A 21,319-nucleotide genomic window follows, 5' to 3' on the forward strand; every position below is an offset into this window, starting at 1 on the left:
GGACTTCAAAAGAGACTTCAGGAGAGTAGCGTTTTTTGGAAGCAATTTTTGGACCCAATGCCCCAGAGGTCTCTGAGCTGGATCAAGATGATCTCAGGTCCTGACTCAAGATTTGGGGAGAACTTGTAAAATACCCACTGGCCAAGAGGGGTTTGGGGCAGGTGATGCCTGGTAAAAGAGGCCGAGAGAGTTTAAAACAGAAGTGTCTGTTCCTTTTGCTTAGCAATATGAATGGATTTCAGGGTGTCTAAAGGCAAAGGAGGTTATGCTTTGGGAGCTGGGTTGCTTTTAAATGGCTGGGCTCACATGGTCTACTTCTTCTGCAGGAGGTGGGCAGTGTTTGGTGCTACTCTCTTTAAAGCTTTCCAGCTTCATTCAGAATTGAAGTAGATGACCACTGTGAACCCATCAACAAGGACCTGCTTTTGTTTTACCTTGCTGTGAAAAGTTTTAAAGTTGGTGTAAGATCCATCTGGAAATATTGACCGAGATTATGGGCCAGTTCAATTTACCTAAAATAACAATTATTTATGAAATTCATTCATCAGTTCAACAATATTGTTCCTAGGCCCTGGGGACATAATAGTGAGCCGGTGAGTCTGGAAGTTTCTCATCTTGTACAGAAGATATCAAGATTAAGAATGCTGCTGAAACCAATGAGCAAATCTATTACTATGCCTTGGTTTTTATTTACAGTTATATTTTGGTTTATTTAGTCAATAGTTACTATACCTGGATTATGTGCTGCCTTGGTTAATAAATTAAAATCTTTTTGGTTACATAATTGTCAGCATTTTCATATGCTAACACCTGCGATGAATGCATATGCCAGCTCAAAGAAATGGACATTCAGTTTCAGGAACTGAAGCAGAAACAGAATATTACATCTTTGCCAAATTGTTCTTCATTTCGTATAGACAGCTAATATTTTTTTCCTTTGCCATAATATCTGCTTTTCCTTATAATCATCTTCAGGTCTCCTCAGCAACGAGATGACAAGCTCACTAGTTATCATTAGAAAAAAAGAAAATGCTTTTTAAAGAAGATTGGTTAAAAAAGTCTAGTCAGTTTTCAGATTTACTGTTTAACAGCAAGTTTTTCCCATAATGGTTCTAACTTGCTAGAGCTTGAGAGGAAATAAAAAGGATAATTATTCTACTAGTTGAAATGACAAAATGCTAAATTATAAAACGTTGAAGGAAAAATTCAGGCAATTTAAATTTCCTGGCAGTGGATCTATAATTTATTTGAGGGATCAGAGTATTTTGAGCTATAGACAAATGTATTTTGTGGAGAAAAAAATTACACTTTGAGTTTTACTGCCCAATTTTTGTGCTCGATTACATTGTTATATTTTTATAAAGAATAGTTGTTTTTGATCTTCACATAGTCTAGTACCCTATTTCTGAGTTTTTAAGTCTTCTCTTTTTATCCTTTAAAAGCTTTAGCAAATTTTCCTGCCTGGGGAAAATGTCACCAATCTTTTAACCCTCTAATTATGCTTTCATTTATCTACAGTTGTTGGTTTTTTTTTCCTTCTTTTTTAGGGCCACACCTGTGGCATATGGAAGTTTCCCGGCTAGGGGCTGGATCAGAGCTGTGGCTGCCAGCCTACACCATAGCCACAGAAATGCAGGATCCTTAACTCACTGATTGAGGCCAGGGATCGAACCCATGTCCTCATGGACTCTAGTCAGGTTCTTAACCTGCTAAGCCACGATGGGAACTCCTATCTATGGTTTTTAATTTTTAAGATTAATTTGGTTGTTTAATGGGGTATAATTGGCAGAATAATATTAACTTTAGGTGTACGATGTAACAATTTGATATTTCTATGTATTGCAAAATATAAATAAAACCAGCTAACATCCATCATCATACATAGTTGCAAAATTTTTTTCTTATAATGAGAATTTTTAAGATCTATTCTCTTACTTACCTTTTCTTTCTTTTTTGTCTTTTTGTTCTTTTTTTGTTTTAATGGTCACACTTGAGGCCCACAGAAGTTCTGGGCCAGGGATTGAATCCAAGCTGTCGCTGTGACCTATGCTGCAGCTATAGCAATGCTGGATCCTTCAGCCTACCATGCTGGGCTGGGGACTGAACCCACACCTCTGCAGATGTGGGTTTAGATCCTTTCCCACTGTGCTACAGTAGGAACTGCTCTTAGCTACTTTATTTATTTATCTTTTTTTATGGCCTTACCTGCAGCATATGGAATTTCCTAGGCTAGGGGTTGAATGGCAGCTGCAGCTGCCAGCCTACACCACAGCCACACCAGATCCAAGCTGCATCTGCAACCTATGCTGCAGTTTGTGGCAACACTGGCTCCTTAGCCCACCGAGAGAGGCCAGGGATCAAACCTGCATCCTCATGGACACTGTGTCATGTTTTTAACCTGCTGAGTCACAATGGGAACTCTGTCCTCTTAGTTACTTTCTAGCTATGGCTTTTTTAATACTTAGAGTAAAAGCTATTTTTCCTGCTGAGTCCTGGAGATTGAAAATGCTATAGAAATATTTTTTTATAATACTTAATCGGAATTTCAAATAATACTTTGAGCATTAAGCATTTACTTTCAAAGCATTCTTTAAATACATAAAAAGGTTTAATTTTTTAAAATCTTTTTTTGAAAACTGAAGTATAGTTGAGTTACAATTTTATGTTAGTTTCTGGTATACAGCAAAGGGATTCAGCTATATCTATCTATCTTTTCTTTTTCACATTCTTTTCCATATGGCTTATTGTAGGATATTGAATATAGTTCCCTGTGCTATACAGTAGAATCTTGCTGTTTATCTGTTTTATAAATAGTAGTTTGGATCTGCTAACCCCAAACTCCTAATTTATCTCTCCTCAACCTTCTCTCCCCTTTGGTAACCATAAGTTTGTTTTCTATGTCTGTGAGTCTGTTTCTGTTTCTTAAATAAGTTCATTTGTGTCATATTTTAGATTCCATATATGTGATATTATATGGTATTTGTTTTTCTCTTTATGATTTAATTCACTTAGTGTGATAATGCCTAGGTCCATCCATGTTGCTGCAAATGGCATTATTTCATTCTTTTTTTATGGCTGAGTAGTATTCCATCACATATATACCACAGTACCACAGCTTCTTTATATATTCATCTGTTGGTGAACACTTAGGTTGCTTCCATATCTTGGCTATTATAAATAGTGCTGCTTTGAACTGAGGTGATGTATCTTTTTGAATTATACTTTTCTCCAGATATATGCCCAGGAATGGGATTGCTGGATCACATGGCATCCTCATACCATACACAAAAATAAACTCAAAATGGCTTAAAAAGTTAAATATAAGACATGACATAATAAAACTCCTAGAAGAAAACATAGGAAAAACATTCTTTGACATAAATCATAACAATATTTTCTTAGGTCAGTCTCCTAAGGCAATAGAAATAAAAGCAAAAATAAACAAGTGGGATCTAATAAAACTTATAAGCTTTCACACAGCAAGGAAAACCATCAACAAAATGAACAGACAAACTACTGGCCAGGAGAAAATATTTGCAAATGATGCAACTGACAAGGGCTTAATTTTCCAAATACATAAATAGCTGATATAACTCAATAACAAAGAAACAAACAACCCAACCAAAAAATAGGCCAAAGACCTAAATAGACATTTCTTCAAAGAAGACATAAGGATGGCCAACAGGCACATGAAAGGATGCTCGACATCATTAAATATTAGACATACGCAAATCAAAACTACAATGAGGTACCACTGCACATGGGTCAGAACGGCCATCACTAAAAGTCTATAAATAACAAGTGCTGGAGAGGGTATAGAGAAAAGGAATCCCTCCTACTGTTGGCAGGAATATAAACTGGTGCAGCCACGTGGAGAACAATATGGTAATTCCTTAAAAAGAAAAGAAAAACTAAAAAAGATTTTCTTCTGCATGAAATTAAGAAATACTAATTTGGTGCTTACTGTATCTAGAGCACTATCCTAAACTAAGAGATATAAGAAATGACACAGTACTTGTTTTGGAAGACAAAAATATGAGCTCACAGAGTAAATGCTCACATAAACGTGAGAGAAAGTATATATATGGCCTGGAGGCAAGAGATCAAGCCCTGAAGCTAGACTGACTAGATTCCCACCCTGGCTTTAATGTTATTACATGTAACCTCAGGCTAGTAATTATCTTTTCTCTGCCTCAGTCTCACCATCTGTAAAAAGGGATAATAATAATAACTTAGTTTATCAGGCTGTTACTAGGGGTTAAATGAATTAATAACATATGCAGAGCATTTAGATTACTTTCAAGAACAGAGTAATTATCTTTTCTCTGCCTCAGTTTCACCATCTGTAAAATGGGATGATAATAATAATAACTTACTTTATTGGGCTGTCACTAGGCTTAAATGAATTAATAACACATGCAGAGCATTTAGATTACTTTCAGGAACAGAGTAAGCAAAGACTCTTCTTGCTGTCATGACAGTTCTTGCTGTCTTTTCAAAAGTGAAATATTCTCTCTCTCTCTATCTTTTTGGCTTTTTAGGGCCATACTCGAGGCATATGGAAGTTCCCAGGCTAGAGGCTGAATCAGAGCTGCAGCTGCTGGCCTACACCACAGCTACACCCCAGCCACAGCAACACAAGTCTGTGACCTACACCACAGCTCACTGTAATGCCAGATCCTTGACCCACTGAGCAAAGCCAGGGATCGAACCAACGTCTTCCTGGATACTAGTCAGGTTTGTTTCCACTTCGCCACAATGGGAATTCCTGAAATATTCTTTTAATCTAGAGATTTACCATTTAGTTAGAAAGGCCAAACATTTATAAGAGAACTAGAAAGGTTTCACAACCTGGAGCCAATTAATAAATACGGAGAAGGGGTGGTATCCAGATGTTACCACAACAAAGGACACAAGATCCAGTTCAAGGAGATAGCCAGGAATAGGTAAGAACTGACTTTAGCGTCAAAGGTAAGTAAAATGGGTGATAGTTAAGTGTTTGGATGGGTAGATGAGGAAAGAAAGCATGGCAAAAATAAAGACTCTTAATTTTTTTTTTTTTTAAGAACCAGAGGCCCTGAACACATTCAAGATGATGTAAAATAAGTAAGGACAGAGAGCGTGAGCTTTCTGACTAAAATTCTAAAGCTAGCTGCAGACAGGACCAGTGAGAAAATCTAAAACTGTGATTTCCAGTTCACTGTTTTGTTTGCTACACTGATATGAGGTGAATCAAGTCATCTGGCCCTTGGTTCCTTTCCTTGGTCAATTTTCCAACATTGAATCCTTTTTTTTTTTTTTTTTTCCTTTCCAGTCTTTTTTTCTTAGGGCCGCACCACGGCATGTGGAGGTTCCATGTGGCATGTGGAGGTTTCCAGACTAGGGGTCCAATTGGAGCTGCAGCCACTGGCCTATGCCAGAGCCACAGCAACGCAGGATCCTGGCCACTTCTGCAACCTACACGACGCCAGATCCTTAACCCACTGAGAAAATAACACGTACAACTTTACACGTTTAGTAGTAATTTTACTCCTGGGACACACACAAATGTGCTTTTGTTTCTAAATCTTTCCATAAAGATGGCAGGATTTCCCTCATTTTAATTTAAATCATCGCGTGTTTTCATTGAAGCACACATCTTACATTCTTTACTCCTATAATTTGATAATTTATGTTTATTACCCTAAAATCTTTTTTTTTTTTTTGTCTTTTTGCTATTTCTTTCGGCCGCTTCCGCGGCATATGGAGGTTCCCAGGCTAGGGGTCTAATCGGAGCTGTAGCCCCCAGCCCACACCAGAGCCACAGCAACAAGGGATCCGAGCCACGTCTGCAACCTAGACCACAGGTCACGGCAACGCCGGATCGTTAACCCACTGAGCAAGGGCAGGGACCGAACCCGCAACCTCATGGTTCCTAGTCGGATTCGTTAACCACTGCGCCATGACGGGAACTCCACCCTAAAATCTTAATAATAGTCTTTCTGCTTCTTTGTATATTCTATTTCCTCTGAACAGACTGGGCGGAAAGTGAAAAATGCTTTTGTACTTGATGGATTTATTATCTATTCTTGACAGTTATTAGAAAAACTGCAATCTGCTTCTTTCAAATTCAAAAGTTGTTGATTGATTGACTTTTGGAAAGAATGGCCAGGAAGGTAAAAGTATTTAAAAACCTCATGGTATGTCTTCAGAAGTTTGGATTTTTGAGATTTATGAAAACTAGGTTAATGATATTTTTAAAGGAAAGCATAGCTGTGCTCAAGAAACATTTTTGGCTTTCTAATAGCTTCTTGGTTCATTTTCTCAGTGTTACTAGGATAAGTTCAACAGTTTCTATGATTTTATTTTCTGAATTTGCTAAAAAACAAACAAACAAAAACAGAGAGAAAGCTTCAAGTTTCCCATTATTCTAGATCCTTTTAGGGGCAAAATGGTTTTTACATAACTAGATCCCCTATTTCTTTCTTGAGGCAGGAGCTCCAAAACCTTCCTAAGAGAAGCTCTCTTAATTGGCCTGCTCAGCACATACTTGTTTTAAACCTACTTTTTACTAAAACTTGGCCTTCTTCCAAGATCAAAAGGTTATAGAATTTCCCCCACTCTTTCAAACCATTTGTTTACATTTTTGTACTTGTAAACCTTGTGTTTGCATTTCTCTGATTTTTGAAAAGCTAGCTTGAACAGCAGACATCGGAGATTCCCCTGCTGTCAAACTGCTATAGGCAGTCATTTTGGAACTAAAATTCAGATGGGCAAAATGGAGAAGTGAGTCTAACACCTATCATCAGGTGACAGGTCTATATGATGTCTTTTGGGAAGGCAAGTAAGTATCTCCGAAGTGTTGGTTGGGCTAGGTTATCAAGGTCTGAGGTAGTGTGCTCGAATGTGGTAGAGACTTTGGAGTGAGACTTCCTCGGTTCAGATCTCAGCTCTGCCACTGTTCCCAGTGTCTACTGCTACGTAATGACCACCCTGAAAACAATCTCCTATTATTGTTCTCTCTCCTGTTTCTGGGCACTGGCTGGACTCATTTAGGGTTACTTTCTAGGTCTCTCAGTCAGAGACTGGGGCTGGAGTCATCTCAAAGACTTACTAACTCACATGTCTGGAGTTCATCTGGTTGTAGACTGGATCCTCAGCTGGTATCATCAGCTGGAATACATATACATGATCTTCCATGTAGCTTGAGCTTCCTCCTAGCATGGCTGCTGAATTCCAAGGATGACTGTTCCAAGAGAGGGCCAGGTGAAAGCTGTAGCTCCTTTCACAACCTAGAATCAGGAGTTATGTAGCATCACTCCTGCTGAATTCTATTCATGCAAGTCTAGTCTATATGCAAGAGGAAGGTGATCAGACTCCATTCTTTAACAGGAGTGTCAAAGAATTTGTGAACGTGTCTTTGAACCAGTAAAACCACTTATTAGCTGGAAGAACTCTCTGTTCTTGGCTTTTTTGGTTTGTAAAACAAGAACAATGAGAATAACTTACCTTCCAAGTTTTTGTCAAGATTAAACAAGAAAAGAACAGTACCTGGTACTTAGTATGTGTAAGCTTAGACCACTATCATGCCTTATGCAGATCAAAACTGATGCTGATGGTGTCATCAATGATGGTATAATTCTAGGCAGATACAGTCTGGGAGGTCTGCTACCTTTCCAAACTCTACTGGTTGCATTTGACAAATATCAGTGCCTGTGGTTCTTATGCCTGTGGGAACAGAGTTACTATATATGGTCTGAATTCTTTGGCTCACCTCATTTTAGTGACAGTTTCCAGATATAGGTCAGTCCATTTAAACCCAGCCCCATTTATGGCAATTTATTTCATTATTGGATAAAGTAGTAAGAACCATGAGTAATAATTGCTGTGCTTACATTGCTTTTAACACCTTAGCCAAGTAATCCTCACCTCACCCAGTGAGTAAGTTTGGATGAGCACCTTTCCCTCCTATGGGAGGAGGAAACCAGGACATGGGTCAAGTGGCTTGCTCTAAATTCTACAAAGAGGCAAGAAACTAGGTGGAGTGAGAAACTGGAGGTCCTGATTCTCTGGCCCCTCCAGCATGCCTAAATAATATGTACCATTGATCATTACTTAGTGCCAGTTAATACACTAGCTATATTCCCATATACATATAAATATATATATATACACATACATATATAGTTAAAATTTCCTTTAAACTATCTTATTTTCTGTAACAGAGAATTGGCTAGCGTCTACGGAGCATAACATGAAATCAAGTGGCTTAATGGATACTAAAAATCTTGTAAGTAAAAACACATTTCGCCAGTCAGTATACTTTTTCCCTTTCGGTCAAGTCAAAATTTTCTGATATTTTTGGTCATCTACTTTTTTTTTTTTTTTAATCTAGGGGAGAAGGAACAACTGAGAACACTCCCACTCTTTGCCCGCATTCGCCCCTAGGCTGGCTTTTAGTTGCCCTGTCCTCCATCTCCCCCAGCCCGCCTCCCCAGTTATTACACTTCTAGTTTGATGCTAGTAAATCCGGGAGCGAAAAAGGTAGAAAGGTCTTGCCTTACATGGGGCCAGGAGGGACGCCTCTCCTTGCCCCCATCCAGGCTGCCCCTGGGGGCGGTGGCTGCGCCCGTGCTCACCTGGGGGCGCTGTGCAGCCAGCACCCGGCGGCCGGAGGTGAGTCGGCCGGGAGGCGGTGGCTCCCGGTCCTGCAGGCGCGCTCAGGGGCGAATCCCAGGCTGCGAGGTCGCCGCCCCCGCCCCTCGGCCGGCCCCTCCGCCGGCGGGGGAGAGGGGAGTGGCCGGGCGCCTCCAGCCGCAGAGCAGCGCTCCGCAGCTGCCGCGCACTCTGCAGCCGGGCGCGCACGGGAGCCGGTCGGCGGCGCGTGGAGGCGGTGTGAGAGCGCGAGCGTGAGGGACCGGCAGCAGCGGGGTAGCGTCCGCCAGCAGTGTTGTCCAGCGAGCAGCGGTGCGGAGCCCCTCAGCCTCGCGGAGAGCCGGCGTCCCAAAGCGTCGCCGGAGTGGGAGGACGACGAGGAGGCGGAGTGGCGCCTGGAGAGGTAGCTCTAGAGCTTTTCCTCTCTCCCCTTCTCTGCCCGCTCGGTCCTTTGTGCCCAGGGTCCCCGTGGCCCCGCCGCAACCTGAGGGGACACGGGTCGGGGGGGTTGGAAATCTGTGTTCTCTCTCTTCTCGGGGCGAGGCAGTGTTGCGTTGAGAACCGCGCACGTTGGAGGTCGCGCGGGGTGGTCGAGACGCCACAGTTGCTTCGAGGGTGGGTAGGAGAGTAGAGGGCACGAAACTAAGTTGCTCTTACTTTGCCCCAGCTCCCTCGTACCTGTGGGCAAAGTGGAATCCAGGTCTTCCTGGTGTTCACCCACACCCCCTCCATCTCTCGGGCCCACAGCTGTTTCCTGGCCCTCTAATTCTATGGAAGGACACGGGGTGGCCTCCTCCGGGAAGGAAAGCAGAGGGAGAACAATGGGGCGCCCTGGGTGGGGTTCAGGTGCGGTGTGCTCTGGAGGAGAGGGAGAAGGGGCCCAGGACTCGACGGGGCGTCCTGCGCGTGCAGCTGCGCTCTACTCCTTTGTTCCGCAGTAGCGGAGGGGGCTGCCCAGAGTCTCGTTTCCTGCCCGGGATGGGATTGATTCACGGTCCTAGAGAGGGAAGGGGAGGGGGCGGGGCCGGAATGGAAACCCAATTAGGAATGGGAGTCCTAGAGGGTGCTTGCTGGAGCCGGGAAGTGGGTTGGGGAGGGGGCGATGAGGGTGCGCTGGAGAGTTGATTACAAACACACAGGATTTTGTCCAAGGGCTTGCTGTGTGGGTTTCTGGAGCTTATTTGTATTGCTTTGTTCAGGCTGCGGCCGAGCATTTATGGCTGCAACAAGTTGTGTGCTTCCCTGAGTTCTAGGCGCTCCTAATGTTGGTTTGTTGAAATCAAATCATCTTAATTACAATGGAAGAAAACTTTTTTTTTCTTTTGCTATGAATCAGGGTATCTGTGTGTAGTATGTGGCAGTGGATCTGTGTTTGTAGCTAGTGGATATTGGCTTGAATGGGTAGGAAGCCAATTTTGTAGCATTGATTTTGACATAAAATAATTTTCTCCATTGTAATATAGTATATCAACTTCCCAGGAATGTTTGGGGGGAAACCACCAGAAAATTAGACATTGCTAAATAAATGAATCAGATTAGGTAACACTGAATTGAAAAACCCTTTACAGTCTTTCCCAGAAAACACACCACACTTTGGGTTTTGAATTGAGGAGCCCTGGCTTCTGTACTTTCACTCCCCTAATGTGGGTCATCTGGATTAAGAAAGAGCAATTACCATTATGATGAGTGGGATTTTTTTTTTTTTTTTTTTTTTAGGGGGAGCTAGAATTGAATGTAATGTGTTGGGCATATGTTAAGTAACCCTTTCTTAGATTGGAATCAAGAAGCCCTTGAGGATTGGCTGACCTCGGGAGGGAGGCAGGGGGGATTGAATGATGAGTGTTTTTTGAATGGAGTCTTCCAAGCAAAACTGTTTGGGGAGGAGGCTGACATTTCCAGGCATTCATGGTTTGTGCCTATGGGACACTGGTGGAAGGATCCCAAAGTCAGACTGAAGGTTAGAATTACTGTGGTGATAGTTTAGGAGACATTCAGTTATAGTAGTTAGGGCTGGGAAGTAAACTGAGTGCTGCTGCTTTGACAAGTCTGAGGGTCCATTGTTACAACCACCCCACTGGCTCTTCATTGTAAGACAACCAGCTTTGAAAGCTTCTTAACCTTAGAATAGGAGTGAGGAGCTTACTCCAGGGGAAAAAAATGTTTCCAGCCCACTAAGTGGTCATGGAAAAGAGCTGTACAAGCTACTGTGAGGGGTTGTCTTTTTCGTGGGGGATGTGGTCAGATTTTCAGGCCAGGCTGAAAAGCAATGGGATTTGTCCTCACGAGCCTTTTTGATGTGCAGTGGAAGTGGGATGTTGTCCAACGGTCCGGCTGTTTGTCGTTATAACTAATACACTGCCTGGCAAAACCTTGTGCCATGGGCAGCGAACAGAGGGGGAGACTTCCTTCATTATTGTCGTCTTGGCATTTTGGACTTTTTGCTTATGTTGTGAATTGTTGTGTAAAATATAGCCCAACTGGATTCTTCCCAAGTACTCATTGGCATATACATTAACGAAATGCAAAGTGTAAGACTGTTACTGCTACTGGAGACACGGGTGGGGGATCCTCTTAAATAGCTGGTCTCTGGCCGCAGGCCATCCCTATGGATTCCGCATTGTATGATGAGGCTGCACCCCCTTCACAGGATGAGATGAATCATCACTTTGTCAAGCCTGGAGCTAAAGACTGACTCCCTGGTTGCTGCACAGTTATGCAAAGCTACAAACTTCTGACGTCTGTGGGGAAGGCGTGGGGGTGGGGGGTGGTATCTGGCCAACAAGGGAATCTTCAGAGTGTAGGATCCATTTGTCTTTTTTTTGGGTGAGAATTCTTCTCTCTTCCCCCTCCCTTCTACTATTTTCAATAGCGGGATGGTTGGATTTTAGTTGAACAGCCTAACAGTAGCTGAAGATAACATGTAGTATTTACTATGTGAAAAGGGTTTTACACACATTAGTCTACCCACTTCCAACTTGATAAAGTAGGTATTTTCTCCATTTTACATTTGAAACTGAGGCCCAGGGAGTTAGGTAACTTGCCTCTTACACCCTAGTTGTGTAGGTAACTAGTAAGTGGTAGAGGTGAGATTTGAATGCCAATCTCTGATTCCAAGGTCTGCACTATATGGAATGATATCTTTTTTTTTTTTTTTTCTTCTCCTTTTACAGCCCCACCTGCGGCATATGGAAGTTCCCCGGCTGGGGGTTGAATCCACTGCAGCTGAGGCCTGCACCACAGCCACAGCAACACCAGATCTGAGCCCGCATCTTCGATCTATGCCGCATCTTGCAGCAACGCTGAATCCTTAACCTATTGAGCATCTGTAATGGACTGAATGAGGCCAGAGATCAAACCCACATCATCATAGAGAATGTTGGATCCTTAACCCATGGAGCCACAACAGGAACTCCAGAGTATCTTTTAATACTGAGAATGACAGCACTTTGATTATCTATTTGATTAGCCCTTTGCACATTTCGTCACTTTCTCATATGTGATCATAATTGACTCTTTCAAAAACCACTGTGAGATAGGTTTGGAAGGCTAGATTAGTGATATCGCAATTCTTAAGACTGTATTGTAAATAATCTTTCTGTATTGTAAATAAGCTGTTTGATGATGAATGAATAAACTTTAAGTGAATGAAACTTCATTTTTATTTTTTATTTTTTTCTTGCTTTTTAGGGCCACACCCATGGCACATGGAGGTTTCCAGGCTAGGGGTCAAATTGGAGCTGTAGCTGCTGGCATACGCCACAGCAGTGTAGGATCTGAGCTGCATCTGCACCCTACACCACAGCTCATGGCAATGCTGGATCCTTAACCCACTGAGCAAGGCCAGGGATTGAACCTGCATCCTCATTGTTGCTAATCAAATTCCTTAATCACTGAACCATGACAGGAACTCCTGAAACTTCATTTTTAAAAAGTTAGGCTGCTAACATTTAAAAATAAGTGTTTTTTTGGGGGAAATATTTTAAAGTGGTGGAATGGTCTTATATTCATTGGATATTTCTTGAAATCCATTTTAGCCCTTTTTATCTTCCAGCCTTTATTAGAACACTGCATTTTGCTTCTTTACTGAGACCCAATGCCAGAGTGTCTTTTTAGAAGAGGAATAAGGAGGGAAGGCATGTGATTACAAAGAGGAAGTAGGACACCAGAATTGGAATCATACACAGCAGCAGGCTGTATAGATTTTCCCAGCACATGCTCTTTGTCCTGGCAGTCGCCTTTTGCAGAAGACATTCTTCCTTAGGGAAGTGTCAAGGGTCTTTCTTTACAATATCCTCTGAGATCATCACATTTCTGAGCTCTGTGGGAACACACATTCCACAGGATTTCTGTGCTCATCTTTTCCCCACAGGGAAGTGAACAAGCCTAGGCATCCATGTGGAAACGGAATGAAAGTGGTATCCTTCCTTGGGATGGAGTAGAGAACAGTGCCAGGAAGGAGACACCTGACCTTGACCCAAGAGTGACCACCAAGCACAGGAGCGGAGTGGATTTGAACACTTGTCTGTGGATTTCTCAGAATGCTCCTAGGCAAATGGAAAAGTCAATATTGGTTTTTGTTTTGTTGTTCCTAAGATAACACTTTGAAGGCTGAAAGTTCTACCTTTACTTGTTTAATTATTTCAAGCTAGGATGTCATTTGGGGTCGGCAGGGACTATGTTGCAGGTGCAATAACTTTTGTTCCCTGATGCCATTCATTTCCTGCCCACTGGGTATTTAGGGGATGCGCACGTGGTCTACTGAGTTCTGACAGAGAGCACCTTCAATTTACCAGCTGAGAAGGATGAAGGATGCTCTTATAACCTGTTGGAGGTTTTTTAAGTTGCTAGTGTCTTCATCAGTTCATATCTTATTAAGTGCACAGTTGATACAAAGCTGTGCATTAAAAATCAGCAAAGGAAATTCATTGTGCATCAAGAGATGTGGCAGGGCAGCTCAGTGTGCCCCAAAAGTGGATGTTGGTGAGATGAAGAAAAGGACTGTGACAGCTGTGGTGACCAAGGCCACACCAACACATGCTACTGAGATAAAAGCTGGAAACAAACAAAAGCATGAGAGTGGGAGGAAACCAAACACAGTGCCTGCTCCTTTTTTGTCTTCCATTTTACTTCCTCTGACCTCTGATTGGGGCCACAGGGGTTGGGTCTCTGAACACCTGCCTCTGAAGGCTGGATTGCTTGCAATGTTAGGAAGCATCTTCTTAGGGAATTCGCTGCCTGAGGAGAGAGGAGAGCATCCTTTTCTGGGGCCTGAGGATGTATAAAGTCCTACTCCATGGGAGAAGGTGGTGAATTCCATGGTTGGCACAGGTGTATGGCAGGTCCTTGGTGCCCTCCTGCTTTCTTCCCTCTGCACCTGCTTTCATCCTGTCCTTGTCTGTGTTCAACACAGCTGTGGATTCAACCCCACTAAGGCTGTTCATAGGCTTCAGGCATAGTAACATTGTGGCGGAGGCACAGGTCCCCAAAGCATCAATCATTTTTATTTTGTTAGATGACACTCATGCTGTGGTTAAGTATTGGGTGCTTGCGCTGTATCAGGCTGCATCCCAGGTACCTTGTATAGCCTGTTTAATCCTCCTCGTTCTCCTTCAGTAGGAGATTTTTGTCGACGAGAGGGTGGAGTAACATGGCCAGGTCTAGGAGAGATCTAGCCTAAGACCATGTGCTTTATAGAACAGCCCACCCCGACAGTCTCTCTCCCTCCTGGTTTGCTCGCTTTGTCCCCTGGAGTTTGGGCTTCTGTGCATGTCCTTGGCTGGACCGGGGCTGGGAGAGTTGGTTGAAGTGCTTCTGAGTTTCTCCTTTTCTGGGGCTTGTGCTTCTCTCCACTGCATTATTCTTCTCCCCACAGTGAGGGAAATTCAGCCTGCTGGTGAGAGACTAAGGAGCCAGCCCTGCCTGCTGGTCTTTCTCACCCTTTCCTGGTTACCTTCTTCCTTCTCTGAGAGAATCAGATGGCTTTCTAGGAGTTTCCAAGGGGCTTGTCTGGTCTCTCAAGCGTAGTGTGCTGCTCGATCTCCAGTTGGAGCTCAGGGTCCGATGCGTGGGGATGAAGTGGTAGGAGCACTATTGCAGAGCTGCAGCTCAGGGGATCAGGCTTTGGACAAGGCAGGGAAGCAAAGAGTGGGTATGGAGTTGATACTTGTCCAAGATAGGCAGTTTTTGAAATTGAGATCTGGAGATAAGTAAAACTTGACATTCTTCTTCCTTCGCTTATCAGATAAACGACACCACTGAGGTTCTAAAAATAGCAGGTGCCTGGCTTCCCTTGGTAGCTTGGAGAGGCTGGGAAGAGACCAGGTCTGCCTTATAGGGACTTTCTGATCAATCCTGCATAATTTCAAACTCAAGATGCTTTGAAATTATACAGATGGCTTCATTTTGCTGTGTTAAAATGACAATACAATTCAGAATTATACAAGTTTTTAAACTTGTTTTTAAAAAAAGGGAATTCAGCATCCTTTAAGAGACTTTAGAAAATTGAATTGGAAGGATGGTGGAACGGAACACATTATTCATTATTGATTTTTGTTAGTGTGTGCATGTCATTTGCCTGCTTGTTTTCTCTGGTTTCATGAAAGCATTTTCTGTACGCTTCAACCAAAAAAGAAAAAGCAAACCAAAAGACGATTGAAAAATTCCTGTTGGCCCATTTACTTTTGCCAGTGTACTCCTCTGTCCTCCCTCAGTGTTGCTTCCTTTTAAATTCCATATTATTAGACTTTAAGGCACCATTTGCAACATTCAGGTTGCAAATAGGTTCAGTTTCTAGCTGATCATTGTTTCCCTTGAAAGTGTTTCAAAATAATCATCACTATTTTATTCACTTTAGAGTCCTTGCCTAAATGCTTTTAGGAAAAAGTTTATTTGTATAAACATTGGGCTTAAGCCAATTTGCACGGCTTTTTTTTCCCCCCCGATCCTCATGCTGTTTGCTTACAGTTGTAATAAGTTGACCACAGTTTTGATTTACTTCTGATGTGGTGAGCCGTCTAGCAAAAAGTTCTCACTTGCTTGAAATCTTCAGGGTGTTGAGAGGTATTCATAAAAATATATGAACTGCCACATTGGGTGGGATTCAGGAATCTGCTTTCTGCAGAAGCAGAATCCTCAGTATTCTGTGACATTGGAAGAGGGGGCTAGAGTTAAGAGTTTATAGCTTTAATAGGTTTGGGGGCTCTCTCTTCAACATCCATAATTGTACAATCTCTTAAAAACTTCTCATTCATATATTTAAATTCATATATTCAGATTCTTGAGTTATTTATTTGTATTCTGTATTTTAAACATTCTACACCTTCTTTAAAGGTAGAATTTTACTGTATAGGTATCTTGACTTCAGATTTAATTTTTGGTAGAGTTGAAAGGGCCTCTAGGTCACCACTGTCACCCCCTTCCTTGTGTCTAAGACCCACTCAGGTTCATAAAGTTAACCAGGGACAGATCTGGGCACTGGACTCCAAGTCTTTTTTTTTTGTCTTTTTTTGTCTTTTTGCCATTTCTTGGGCCACTCCTGCGGTATATGGAGGTTCCCAGGCTAAGGGTCTAATCGGAGCTGTAGCTGCCAGCCTACGCCAGAGCCACAGCAACGCGGGATCCGAGCCGTGTCTGCAACCTACACCACAGCTCACGGCAACGCCGGATCCTTAACCCACTGAGCAAGGTCAGGGATCAAACCTGCAACCTCATGGTTCCTAGTTGGATTCTTTAACCACTGCCCCACGACGGGAACTCCCTGGACTCCAAGTCTTTTAACTTCTTGCACAGTTTTCTTTCTAGGAAAATATCTCTCTGTTTCCCTAAACATATAGAAATCCAAGTTTAGTGCCCATTACCTAAATAGTCGATCTTCTTGGACATAACTGTCCAGTAGCTTTCCTGTCATCATCTTGACTTGGGATTTCAGCAGCATCACCTGCTTCTCTAGTTCCTGAGACTCTTACATACATCCAGTTACAGAGTTTGGTTGACTATTGCCTTTTATTTTCCAATCCTTATGCCTCTATTCTGGTTTAGACTTTTGAAAAGGCTGAGTTTCTAGAATGCAGCATTTCCCAAAGTGAGTTGTTCCATGAAAAGTTAGTAGATGTTAATATAAAAAAAGCATTCCTTGGCTAACCAAGTAGGTGTTAGTTAAACAAGATTTTAAATGTTTCTTTCTTTTTTTTTTTGTCTTTTGTCTTTATAGGGCCGCACCTGTGGCATATGGAGGTTCCCAGGCTAGGGGTCTAATCGGAGTTGTGACCGCTGGCCTTCGCCACAGCCACAGCAATGCCAGATCTGAACCCTGTCTGCGACCTACGCCGCAGCTCATGGCAACGCCAGATCCTTAACCCACCGAGCGAGGCCAGGGATCAAACCCACAACCTCATGGTTCCTAGTTGGATTCATTTCTGCTGCACCAGGAAACAAATGTTTCTTGGATACAGGAACTCCTAAATGTTCTTTAACAGGAACTCCTAAATGTTTCTTTAAATAAACTTCAAAAAAAAAAAAGTTTTTTGGGGTTCCCATCGTGGCCCAGCAGAAATGAATCTGACTAGCATCCATGAGGACTCAGGTTTGATTCCTGGTCTCGCTCAGTGGGTTCAAGAGCTGGTGTTGCCATGAGCTGTGGTGTAGGTTGCAGAATCAGCTTGGATCTGGTGTTGCTGTGGCTGTGTGTGTAGGCCAGTGGTTACAGCTACAGTTCAACCCCTAACCTGGGAACCTCCATATGTGTTGGGTGCGGCCCTAAAAAGACAAAAAAAAGGAAAGAAAAGTTTGTTCTTTGCAGAAGCCCTTATCATGGGCTTGTATTTGTAACTCTGCACCGTGGCTCTCCAAGAGGAAGATAGCATGTCCACACGTCCCAACTCATGTGACCATTGTCCCACTTTCTGGTGGGATCATTATGTAGCTAACACTGCAGTAGTCACTTTGCTGTATCATTTCTAGATCCATCACTGTCTGGCTTTCCATGGGAAAATGTATTCTCTCTGAGCCACTGGCCTTTTATTTTCCAATCCTTAAGCCTCTATTCTGGCTTGGTTCTCTCTCTCTTATGTTTTTTTTTTTTTTTAACCTTGTTGTTCTAGATCTTTCCTTGGCCCTGGAAGCTCCCTCTCTGCCTTTCACACCTACACATCCTTCACAAACCAACTTTTCTGAACTTGTGGCATTTACTGTTTCACAACTTAAAAAAGAGAAAATATTTGGAACAGTCAAAATATTGAGAGTAACATTGCACATCCCTAATGGTTAAATTATTGGGATTCACACAAAATGCCATTTCCCATAATTGTGTTAGTTCATGTGTCAAACACACACTGTATTCTTCTCTCTCCTCCACACAGGTTAACTTGCATGTATGTTCTCAAAGTATGTAGTTTATTTAAAAAAAAAATTGTGTTACTGGAATTGCATTGCATTTGTATAAAAATTTGGGAGGAATTGACATCTTTACAATCTCATGGCTTCCCATCTGCCACCTCAAATACCTCTTTATTGATTTAGGTCTTTATGTCCTTCAGTGAAATTTGTAATTTTATATGTAAAACTCTTTCACATCTTCTGTTAGATTTGTGCCAAGGCACTTTATGGTTTTTGTGGTCATTGTGAAGGGAATTGTTCACACATTTCTGACTGGTGTTAGTACACAAGAAGGGCATTGATTTTGTACTTGTTTATTGATGGGTTCTTGATCCATCAAGTTCACATTTAAACTTGTGTTTGCTATGGGAGCCTGAGGTCGGGTGGCTTTTCTAATAGAATGTCACACAATCTGTAATGGAAATGTCATAATTCACTTGAATTTAAAAATTGTATATAATCATTTTAGAAGTAAAGGGAGGCGTGATTTTTGGTTCTTCAGTGCATTCAGATATTCATTCATCCAAAGTTTGGGTGCCTGGTATGTGCTTTACTAGGCACTGAGTCTTTACTGGTGAAAAGAACCAGTATGTTTCTGTTCTCATGGAACTGGAAGGTGAGGGGAAAGCAACATTGCAGAAATGAACACAGATAGGAGTTCCCGTCTCAGGAACGAACCCAACTATTGTCCATGAGGATGTGGGTTCGATCCCTGACCTCGCTCAGTGGGTTAAGGATCCCCCGTTGCCATGAGCTGTGGTATAGTTCGCAGACAAGGCTCCGATCCCGGGTTGCTGAGGCTGTGGTGTAGTTCTGCAGCTGTAGCTCTGATTAGACCCCTAGCCTGGGAACCTCCACATGCAGCGGACGTGGCCCTAAAAGGACCAAAAAAAAAACCAAAAACAAAAAAACACCACATATTTATGACATATATATGAATTGTGATATTTTCTATGAAGGTAAAGGACAGGAGGCTGTGAGAAAAAGAAAGATGGGCAGGGGAGACTTTGGGTTGGGGGTAGAGGGATGGTCTGTCCAAGGAAAGGGGCATTCAGGCAGCTGCCTGCAGGTGGTGAGTTGGTGGTGCTGCCAGAAGGGAAAGAGAGTGGAGGTTTCCTGCCAGTGAAAAATGGGCCCAGAAGCCCCAAGGTGGAGTCCTGCTCTTAGTGATAGGTTGTTGGACATTTTTGTAAGCAATGCCTTAAATCAGGTTTTACTTTTAGTAAATCACCATTGTAGTGGTGTTTAAGTTGTGATGACGTGAAAATACTTATTTTTGGCCAGTATGTTCCCTCTCCTCCTCAAATGAAACTGCCTCTGTGATGTGGCTTGAATGGGGTCATTGCCCATCTCCCAGTCGTGTTCTACCACTTGAGAGCTGCCGTAGCCCTGAGTTCTGGTGGCTGCTGGTTGCACAGACGTCCAGGGCTCTGCACTATTGGACTGGGTCTTGCTTTTGGCTCTTCCAGGGTCTCCGCCATCTGGCACCTTCTGGTGTGTACAGGGTGGGGTGGGAGGAGGGGTCCTGTCTGAGTTCCACACATCTCATTCCCCTGGGGCAAGCGCATCAGAGCCTGGTTCTTTCTCTCTGTGGACGTGAGTCCTTGCTCCAGGAAGACAGTGTGGTGCAGGGGTTATAGGCTGTTCCCTGGAGAAAGTATTGGTTTTGAAACTTGACTCTTCGCTCAGTAACCTCTGTCTTTGGGCACATAGTTTAATCTATCTCTGCCTTGATTTTCTCATCTGCAAAACACAGGTAATAATAGAGTCTTCTATTTGGGATTGTAATAAGGTTTAAATGAGTGAACACACATATTCCTGGAATAAATAGTGTCAGGCACAGAGCAAGCACTCAGGATAAATCTTAGTTGCTACTCCTCAGTCGTTCTTAAAAATGGATTCCTGGGGTTCCTCCTCCCCTCCATTCACCAGATATTCAGATCTGTTTGAATCCAAGCAGTGCATATAATTTATGATTTGATACAGGACTCTAGTTACTCCTCTGAAAAGTAAATGGGAAGAAAGATGGCAAAGAAACCAAAATGTTCACAGTGATTGTGTTTGTGTAGTAGGTTAGGATGATTGATTTATTTGGGGCATTTTCTGTAATCTTGGTTATGTTCCCTCTGAACTAATACTAATATTAAGAAACCCTGTGAAGAAAGGTCAGGCTGGTAGTTGCCCAGGTGGTTCACGATGTGGGGCTGAAGAGGGTGGGACCTGCTTGCTCTGATTGCATTCCCAGGTGGAATGGTTTTCCACTTATGCTTACAGTTGCAGGAATGCAACCGTATTTAAAAGTCTTCGGCAGAAATAGCTCTCCCAAATTAGAAGATGGGGATGTGGATCTTTGTGAAACTCTTTTTCCTTGGAGTGTTTCTTTTTCTGTCATTGTTTTCTCTTTCTCTTTCTTGCTGCACTCCCTGAGTGGGCCTCTGGCCAGCTGTTACTCTCTTTGGTCTCCAATGACTCTCCTCCCCTTGAAAACCACTCCTTTCAGCAATACTTGATCTTTCTCTTTATTTGCTGGTCACACAGAAATGATGCACACATTTTTACAACTCAAAGAGTAAATTTTATTTCTAATTTTTAATTGTACAGATAAATGTAACTTTCCACTCTCAAAAATCTTGTAAGTTGCCTTTTATTTACTCATACCTACAGTTAGTTAATTAACTCACTAAAGTCTTGGATTGTTCTGTGATTTTCTGGAAGCATCAGGAATGTTGGGGAACTTGGGAGGCTGAAAGGAAGGGGAGATTGAAGGGGTGCTGAAGTTGAATTTTTCCCTTTTTGCTTATTTTGCTTAGGGTCATTTGTGTGACTGCCATTTTGTTATGGCTCAGAATTTTTAAAGTTTTCCACACTGAAAGAACAGAATTCTGGAAAATTACCAAAATACATTTTTAGAAAGAGAACTTTGCCAAATTTGACACATTTCCTCAAAAGCCCGTTGATTTTAATTACTTTCTAAAAAGTTCAGTGAGCTTTCCAGCTTTCCTTTCATGTGCCTCTTCTTGAATAATTGTGAGAGAAGAAATGGACTTTCCTGCTAAGTTTGTTTTATTTACAGGAATTTATTTTTAAGCAGTGACATATTCTGTATCTCAAAATAATACTGACATAGATTTCAAAGAAAGTATGACAGCAACAATTGCCTGGTAGCAGCAGAGGAGCTATTTGCTTGAGAAATATTGCTGATTTCAGTGAGATTTCATAGTCAAAAGCACAGTGTAATTGAAGGGATTTAAACTAGGTGATGCCTCTTCTGCCTTATTCCACAATTTATGTTTTTTTCATCTTCAACCACAAA

At 42.4% G+C, this 21,319-nt stretch overlaps 1 protein-coding gene and 1 long non-coding RNA gene across 7 annotated transcripts in view; one reads left to right on the forward strand and one right to left on the reverse strand.

The window, feature by feature from the left end:
• Positions 1 to 8,770, reverse strand: part of LOC125123391 (uncharacterized) — a 29,733-nt gene extending 20,963 nt beyond the window's left edge. The window contains exons 1-2 of the long non-coding RNA XR_007134042.1: positions 8,619 to 8,770; positions 7,102 to 7,271 (exon numbers count right to left, since the gene is read on the reverse strand). This is a non-coding gene — a long non-coding RNA (uncharacterized LOC125123391). The remainder of the gene's footprint in view (positions 1 to 7,101; positions 7,272 to 8,618) is intronic.
• A 136-nt stretch (positions 8,771 to 8,906) lies between these two features.
• The window catches only part of MYO1B (myosin IB), a 190,520-nt gene continuing 178,107 nt past the window's right edge, over positions 8,907 to 21,319 (forward strand). For all 6 annotated transcript variants that reach the window (XM_047773096.1, XM_047773098.1, XM_047773100.1 and 3 more), the window contains exon 1: positions 8,907 to 9,037. The gene's annotated coding sequence lies outside the window, so the exon portion shown is untranslated. The remainder of the gene's footprint in view (positions 9,038 to 21,319) is intronic.

The sequence above is a fragment of the Phacochoerus africanus genome, chromosome 3, assembly GCF_016906955.1.
Source record: "Phacochoerus africanus isolate WHEZ1 chromosome 3, ROS_Pafr_v1, whole genome shotgun sequence".
Lineage (NCBI taxonomy): Eukaryota > Metazoa > Chordata > Mammalia > Artiodactyla > Suidae > Phacochoerus > Phacochoerus africanus.